The sequence below is a fragment of the Dermacentor andersoni genome, chromosome 6, assembly GCF_023375885.2.
Source record: "Dermacentor andersoni chromosome 6, qqDerAnde1_hic_scaffold, whole genome shotgun sequence".
NCBI lineage: Eukaryota > Metazoa > Arthropoda > Arachnida > Ixodida > Ixodidae > Dermacentor > Dermacentor andersoni.
Genome location: NC_092819.1, coordinates 62241637 through 62250872, shown reverse-complemented (window position 1 = coordinate 62250872; position 9236 = coordinate 62241637). Strand labels below are relative to the sequence as shown.

The 9236-nt window shown below is 46.4% G+C and overlaps 1 long non-coding RNA gene across 1 annotated transcript; it reads right to left on the bottom strand.

Moving 5' to 3' along the window:
- Positions 1-6516: 6516 nt before the first annotated feature.
- Positions 6517-8857, bottom strand: LOC129382395 (uncharacterized). The gene is made up of 2 exons (XR_008610461.2): positions 8470-8857; positions 6517-7043 (listed from the first exon to the last, which is right to left on the bottom strand). It is a non-coding gene; the product is annotated as an uncharacterized lncRNA (long non-coding RNA).
- Positions 8858-9236: the final 379 nt, after the last annotated feature.

The window sequence follows — 9236 nt, the reverse complement described above, 5'->3', positions numbered from 1 at the left end:
ATAAATCCGTTGTGTTGCCCATATTAGGTTACGCTGCAATTATATAGGACTTCTTTACAAAAACGAACACCGCCAAACTAGAGCAGCTACAAAGAAGAGCCGCGCGTTTTTATTTATATCACATTTACAAGTGCTTCAGTTACTGAGCTTTTAAACAGGGCTAATCTTTATTTCCGGCACAAAAAAAATTGGCTTTTGCGACTGAAATTCTTATATCTACTAATAAAGGGCCGTTGCAAGATTGGCATGACGCAAATCGTATCCATCTCGTCCGGATACGCTACTCGGCAAAGACAGAATTTCACTATACCTCCCTTCTCCTCACGTAGCAACTTGTTCAGGTATTCTTTCTTCTCGTGTAAAATAGCAGACTGGAACCAGCTAAAAAATAACGTCATCTGTACGCCAACATCACTTTCCTTCCTTATCACGTTTACAGTGACGTTATTTTGTTTGTATCATGTTTCCAGTGACAGTGTTTTACTTCTTTGGTGTAACCTTGTGTGTGCCCAACCTGTATGCTTTCTGTTCATGTACATAATAGTTTATTAACCAGTGCATTTTCGGTGATGGGGTAATTTCTCTCGGCAGGTGACAGCAGTCGGCTGGCGTAAGCGATCATGCACTCGGCACCATTGTGGTGTTGGGCGAGAACAGCGCCGATGCCATAGCCGCTTGCGTCAGTGTGGACTTCGGTCGGTGCAGACGGATCAAAAGGGGCAAGTAAGGGAGGGGTGGTCAGAAACCCGATGAGAGCGGCAAACGCATGAGCCTGCTCCGGGCCCCATGGGAATGGCGTGTTCGTCTTTAGAAGATCTTTCAAAGGCTGAGCAACGTCGGCGAAGTTTTTGACGAAACGGCGAAAGTAAGAACACAGGCCGACGAAGCAGCGCACGTCAGAAGCAGAACGTGGCGCAGGGAAATTGTGTACGGCGGGAACTTTTTCCGGATCTGGTTGGACACCGGATGCGTCAACGAGGTGTCCCAACACGGTGATCTGACGGTGGCCGAACTGACACTTCGTGGAGTTCAGTTGAAGGCCGGCTTTTCGAAAGACGGCAAGAATTGCAGCGAGTCGGGTAATTTGGCTGCCGAATGTGGGAGAAAAAACAATAACATCGTCACGGTAACAAAGACAGGTGGTCCATTTGTAGCCGCGCAGAAGAGAGTTCATCCTACGTTCAACTGTCGCAGGAGCATTGTATAGGCCAAAGGGCATGACTTTGAACTGATATAAGCCATCCGGCGTGCTGAAGGCCGTCTTCTCGCGGTCCATTTTATCAACGGAAATCTGCCAGTAGCCGGATCGAAGATCGATGGACGAGAAGTACTTAGCTCCGTGCAAGCAGTCCTAGGCGTCATCGATGCGTGGTAGTAAGTAGACGTCTTTTCGCGTGATCTTGTTTAAGTGGCGATAATCGACGCAAAAGCGCCAGGTACCATCTTTCTTTTTCACAAGGACGGGAGGCGAAGCCCAAGGCTTAGCTAATGGCTCGATGACCCCTTGGTGGAGCATTTTGTCCACTTTTGATTGGACGACTCGACGTTCAGCATGCGATGCACGATAGGGACGCCGACGAATAGGATTCGTATCTCCAGTGTTTATACGGTGGTGAACAACAGATGTTTAGCCTAAAGGCCTGTCGCCGAAATCAAAGATGTCACTGTATGATTCAAGCAGGAGGCGTATGCCTTTGGCCTGTGCAGGGGTGAGGTCAGGTGCAATCATTTTCGCGAAGTCATCCGTTAAGGAACCAGAGCTGTCAGCTGCAATTGGCGCTAATAAGCCACTCTCAGCATTCAGACTCTCAATGTCAAATTCGCAACTACTAGAAACGCTGACCAAGAACATGCCGTCCGGAAGCACTTGAGGGCATAGGCTGAAATTCAGAAGCGGTGGAACGACGTCGTTACTAGTAACCGTGACCAACATATGCGGAACAGCAATGTTTCGGTTCAAAATCACGTCTATGATGGGGCGAAGCACATATTCACCATCAAGAACCTGTGGCTGAGCGGTCAAAGTGACGTAAGTACCTGCCTCGGGTGACAGACGCACATCATGAAGCGAGCACAAGCGCGGTGGGGCGGTACTCGGAGCATCGACGAGTTGAGGCAGTTCTAACTGAAGAACGCCGCTTGCACAGTCGATCAGAGATTAGATTATGGGGTTTTACGTGCCAAAACCACTTTCTGATTATAAGGCACGCCGTAGTGGAGGACTCCGGAAATTTCGACCACCTGGGGTTCTTTAACGTGCACCTAAATCTAAGTACACGGGTGTTTTCGCATTTCGCCCCCATCGAAATGCGGCCGCCGTGGCCGGGATTCGATCCCGCGACCTCGTGCTCAGCAGCCCAACACCATAGCCACTGAGCAACCACGGCGGGTCGATCAGAGCAGAATGAGTGGATAAAAAGTTCCATCCAAGGATAACGTAGTGAAGGCAGTTCTCGATCACAGCAAAGAGAACAGAAGCAGGGCGGTTGGCTATAATTAAACGCGCAGTACACATTCCAAGAACAAACAGCACGCCGACGTCGGCCACACGAAGCACTCGGGCAGCTGCTGGGGTGAGGACCTTCTTTAAACGTCTACTTAGGCTAGCACTCATCACAGATACGTAGGCTCCAGTGTCGACGAGTGCTTGGACAGCTACGCCGTCTCTTTTAACGTTAATTAAGCCTCTCCTTGTGGGCACAGGCAGATGATTTGCTGCAGTAGTCGGCAATGCAGCACCACCTCCGAGGGCTGCATTTCCTAGTTTTCTGAAGGGGTGCGGCCAAAAGCCACAGGGGACGAAAGGCGACGTGGCTGCGGCGAACGGGAAGATGGGCGACGTGTTTGTGGTGAACGAGACTGGTGTCCGCGCGGCGATGGTGAGTGGCTGTACCACGTCTATCGAGCAGAGTTGTCGGCGCCGTTAAACTCGGCGGGGGGCGAAATATTGCGGGTATTTCCATCAAAACGGCTCAAGTTGGTCGTCGTGCGAGGTGTTGAGGGCCACGAATTGCGACAGTATTTTGCGACATGACCAATGCGGCGACAGGTGAAACATATCGGCTGGTCGTTCGCAATTCTCCACTCAGTCGGGTTGCGATAACGGGGAGAGAAGCGTCTGGGTGGAGCGAAAATAGTAGAATGGCGTTCATTAGCTCTGGGATTAGCGAGAGCACACACAGACTGTAAACCAATGTTTCAAGTTCCTGGCGAATGATGGCTTGTACCAGGGGAACTGAAAATGTGGTAGCATCAGAGGTACGCGAACTGAAAGCTGCGGGCGCCATCGCATCCAGTTCACGTCTAACGATTCGCACCACGTCCTCTGATGGCGACGCATGGTGCTGCGCGGGTTGATCTTCACACGTCGACGTTGCGGCAGTATAGGAAAGTCTGGCGAATGGTTGCAAGACGCGTCGGCTTTTGGCCTGCTCGAATTGTCGGCACTCTTTAATGATTGCGTGAACTGTAGAGCAGCTCTTGCACATGAGCAGATTAAACGCATCGTCAGCAATGCCCTTAAGCACGTGCCCGATCTTCTCAGCTTCTGGCATGTCGTGATCGGCTTTTCGACAAAGTGCCAGCACGTCCTGGATGTACGAGACATAGGACTCCGTGGGGGATTGGGCACGGGAGGCCAGTCCCGGCGTTGCGGCAATTTTACGGCCGGCTGGTTTGCCAAACAACTCTGTCAATTTCTCTTTGCATTGGTCCCAGCTGGTTAGTTCCTCTTCGTTGTTTTCGTACCACACCTTTGCCGTGCCTCTTAGGTAAAACAACAGGTTAGCTAGGATAAGCATAGGGTCCTATCTGTTGATTCCACTCACGCGTTCGTACATGGCCACCCACTCTTCAACGTCGGCGCCATCAGTCCCGCAGAAAGTTCCAGGATCCTTGGGTTGCACAACGACAACCGAAGGTGACAGCGACGTAGCATGTGACGGTGACGTAGGAGGCGCCAACGACGTTGATCCCGACTGCTCACCGTCATTCATGGTGCGGACGGTGATGCGACGGCCACTGAGGAGGTCCGTCTCCAGCCGTGGTACCCAGCACCTCTACCAATATGTTACGGGGATCTTGCGAGTATAGGGAAACTATATTTACAAGATATGTACAGAATGAGTCACAGTAGTTAAGATGGCTGACCACCACCAACAACACGCAGCAGCCAGCGTCTCCGATCTTCTTCCTCTCTCTTCCTTCATCCTTCCGTAACAATACCATTGTATATATTAGGCTGTTATCACCCTGCTAGAATAACCGCATGATGATTACATTATTCATATAACAAAAATAAAAAGCGATGATTATACCTCTACAATTCCACGCGTTCTTTGTTGTACCATTTGATAGGTTTATGGTCATTGGAATGCACAGCCTGTGGAAAACAAACATGTTGGGTCGAAATACCGAGCCCATAATTTTATCAGCATCTCATTCTATTCAAACGACGTCCAAATGAAACATCTACACGAACAAATCGAATTTCGTCAGGATGGGTATTCTGTGTTGGTAAGGTCCTTATCCTTAGCCCCATATAGTGCTGCTTGTCAAGATTTATCGCGACTTGAGCAGCGCATTTCAAGAATGAAGATGGCCACATGAACTCTCGGGGTTAGGCACCCGATGGTATGCAGCAGTAAATCCTTGTAGAAAATATGCTGCTCCTGCTCTGGCTCTAGCTTCAGCTTAAGATGAAATACGAAAGCCGGAACAATGAATTTATTTTATTTATTTTATTTAGCAACACTGTAAGCCTTTTTACAGGCTCATACAGAAGTGGGTCACAATCAAAACAGCAAAACATTGTTGGTCAAAACAGAAGAAAGCAAGGAAATACGCTAATTATTACAATTCAATAATATAACATGAAAACAAAACGCAGACCAAAGCACACAGTACAAGGCAGATAATACAGGGAAGGGGTAAGAGCTACGAACAATTCAGATGCGGTGGGAAACGGCCAAAACACAGTTGCGCAACGCAACGTTTTAGTGAAGCAGTAAATAATCTGAAACAGACCTAATCATAAAAAAGTGCACGTATTCTAGTTGCAAATTCTTCGACGGAGTCAACATGTGCAATTGGTTGCGGCAGACGGTTCCAGGCTTCAATTGCAGATGGAAAAAATGAATATTTATATGTGTTGCAACGCGCAGAAAACTGTCTGATGCACTTACGGTGATTTGTTCTTTCCGAATGTTGGAAGGGTGGCCTAATGTACTTTGTTTTATCTATATTTATGTGCCCGTGATAAAGAAGGAAAAGGAACTTCATGGCAGCGATACGCCTTTCTAATATTAGAGTCAAAATATTAGCTTGGTCACGTAAAGCAGTGACGCTGTCGTACGGCGAGTATCTGGAATAAATGAAACGGAGTGCCATGCGCTGTATTCCATCAAGTTTATCATTGGGTAAGACTGCTGCGGGGACCATACAATACTGGCATACTCAAGTATTGGCTGAACGAGGGTTTTGTACGCAGTTAATTTGACATGGGATGGTGCTGTTGCCAATTTCCGACGTAAGAAATTGAGCTGCCTAAATGCCTTTGCACATGTGATATCAATGTGAGTGTCCCATTTGAGCGAGCTCGGGAATGTCACACCCAAATATTTTACAGTATCTGATCTTAGTATAGCTGTGCCTCTTATGTTGTAAGTGAACTTGTCAGTTACCTTTTTATGTGTAAAAGTGATGCATGCTGTTTTACTGATGTTGAACTTCGTTCCCCACCTATCACACCAATTCGCAATGTTGGTTAGTGAGGTGTTTAGTTTAGTTTGATCATCCACAGACCAAACAGTTGTGTAGACAACACAATCATCTGCAAAAAGACGTACGGTTACGTTAGGCTCAACACATGATGGGATGTCATTGACATACACAAGAAAGAGCAATGGCCCCAGCACGGACCCCTGTGGCACACAAGAAGTGACTTCAAGGCTCTCTGGCTCATTATTGTTTGCATATACATATTGTGATCTGAGTGTGAGGTAAGATGCTATCCACGCAACAGTGTTAGATGCAATGCCAATTAGTTTAAGTTTTTCGATCAGTTCACAGCGAGGTACGCGATCGATGGCTTTGGAGAAATCGACGAATATGGCGTCTGCTTGTAGTCCGGAATGAATTATCTCTTCAAAGTCATGCGAAATTTCAAGTAGCTGTGTCACTGTAGAAAGGCCCTTCCTGAAGCCATGCTGTTTAGGGTACATCAGGTTATTGTTTTCTAAGTAACTAATAATGGATTTGTTGATAATGTGCTCCATTAATTTGCAACAGCAGCTTGTTAAAGAAATTGGTCGGTATGTGTATGTGCAACCTATTGGCACCTTTGTGAATCGGTATTACTTTTGCGGCGAGCCAGTCTGAAGGTAATGCAGCTGCTTGAAGCGACACCGTAAAAATCCTGTCTAAGAACGGAGCTAGTTGGGCAGCAAATCGTTTTCGAAACGTATTGGAAATATTATCGGGGCCGGGCGTTTTTTTTTTTGTGTGTGTGTGTGTGTGTGTCAATGTTCAAGAGCAGGTTCAGTATGCCTGGCTCAGTTATAACTACGTCAGGCATCGCTGGATCAGATGCATCGAAACATCACTTGGACGGGAAGAGCGTGTGAACACGGATTGGAAATGGGCATTCAAAGCGTTAGCAATAGTGTGTGCATCATGGGTAAGAGATCCTGCGATTTCAATTTGCACTATTGGGTTTTCAGGTTTTGACAGATAGCGCCAGAATTTGTGCGGCTGATTGTGCATGAAGTTCGTCAGAGTATTCGAGAAAAAGTTAGCTCTCGCCTTTTTTCAATTCAGACTTCAACGCAGCCGAAAGATGCGCGATTTCCAGTGGGTATTGTTTTTTCCTGCGCATCCTTCGCAATTTTTTTTTTCAAGTGGATGATACACATTTCATTTGATGCGGATGGTAGTTGGCTTCTATGGGGATTAAAGAAGTTCAGCAATTGACCGAGGAACAAAATGCAGGTTAGCAGCGTGTCTTGTGGGACCAAAGGCTGATGCAGAATGCCACAATAGCGATGCTGAAAAATGCAATACAGAAAGCATTACTACAATTAGTTCAGAAAAGCTGAAATCAATACTAAAAATAGTGTGACATATTTTCATAACATACACGTGCTCATGCGAAAGTAACTTCGGCATGCCACTAAATACTAAAGCGCCGACTACAAATGCTACCAAATGGCTGCATAAATATTATGGACAGTAATAAAGCTACCGTCCCTGCTGTAGCACATTATGGACAACTGGTGACTTCATACATCATAACCATGATTATGCTCTTCTCAACAAGAACATAATATGATTGTTGAAGAGGAATAAAATATGACCTTTTTTTCATAATGAAATAGCTGTTTCTATTTGGGGTTCACCCATTTCGTCATTTTGTCAATGAGGCGAGACGTAACAGCAATTTTATTTAAACGTTTATGAAAATAAGCACAGATTTATTATCAAAATCAGTGAAGTACTTTTGCAGCAGCTGGTTTTTTTTTTTCCCATGGACGCGAGATGGTGCAATTCCAACAAACACACTATAACCGTCGTTGCTTTCAGGTCTTCCATAAGCGTCTGCGCCCCACAGACACAGATTTTGTTTTTCATGAGCTAGTCTCTCCAACGCCCACATGCTGCAAGAGAACGCTAAAAAAATGTAGACAGGGTGATCGTGCACTAAGAAAGTTCAGAGTACCTAAGCAACCCAAGCGAAAACACATAGCACAACAAAAAATAAAAAAAATGTGGCGGTTGCTTGTACTTGAAAACACAGTTTATGAAACGTGCATCAGGTGCTGCCGCATAGCACATTAAAAAAGATAAGAAAAAAAAAATAGAGAACGCTAATCATCGTAGTCAACTACTTACCAGTGACTATGCGGAAGATTAAAACTTTGCGTAACGTATACGTGAAATCAGGAAGCAAGCACTGGAAACACAGGTATCAGTGCTGGTTCACTGAACATATGTGCTACATGTTAATCCAACCGACTAAGATCCACGGCTTCGAAGAGGTACAAGAAACAAAAACGCTTGTTTTCTTTTAAACTACCTGATATAAGCATTCAACCATAACCACCACGTGTATACTAAACGGCTTCTCTATACTGAAAGATTTCTTACGCGATACTGGAATGATCATTGGAAACCGCCGCGAGCTGTATCTTCTGTATTCCTGTTTGCGCAAAGAGGAACCGATAACAATTTTTCGGGCCGAATCTATCGCAAGCTCGCAAGAAAAAAAGAAAGAAAGAAAGAAAGAAAGAAAGAAACGTTGGCGCACGCTAATGCTGGCTCGAGTGTTTCAAGTCCTATTGTCCGCAGCGCGAGCAATTTAACTGGGGCCCGTCATGCTTGCTCATATCGGCAGCGTTTTATCGACAGCGTGGCGGTGACTCCACTAAAAACGCATCAACGTAATGCGCGTCGATACAAAAACGGCTCACTCACCCATATTTTCTGCCCGTTGCTGCGTCGACAAATCAGAAAGCTCCCAGCAGCACTCGGTACTGAAGATAAAGGAAGCAGCACATCTTGCCGTTCCATCCGTTGTCTCCTTCGAAATCAATCGGGCTCGGTGAAAATGCACACACGGACACTATCAGCCATAATAACCGCGATTAACAACCGCAACTTTAATCACAACTTAAGCACATGGAAACAAACAGCAGCAGACAGCGGCACCACGCTCTCGGTGCTCTCAGCTGTTGGGACACGTTGGAAGAATGCGAGAGGTGGATGAACTGACCACCCAGCGAGAGTTACCTCTCTCACTCGGATGTTGTACGATTTCTAGGACAGATGGCGCGGGAGAGCGGGGGCCATTAATTCTCTAGAGTCCCACTGGCTTGGCGTATGTACATTAGCAACGTTAGGATGGTTAGTTGGGCGTGTTGGTTAAGCAAGATCTGGTGAAGGCGCGACAACAATGGTGGACGAAGAGGGAACACACACACACAGGGCGCACGCGTGTGTGTGTGCTTCCTCTTCGTCCACCATTGTTGTCGTGCCTTCACTTCAGATCATGCATTAGCAAAGCCCGCCCAAGTATATTAGCGATATTACGCGTTACGAAGCTTATTTTCCTGTATTAGCTTCATTTTTTTCGAGTGCCGGGTGTAAAGTGTTTATGCTGAGAAAAACGTTGAAGTGAACGTAGGCGCGTATAAAAGGGGCACCAAAAAAAGAAAAAGAACACGTAGGTATCCAGGCGGCTG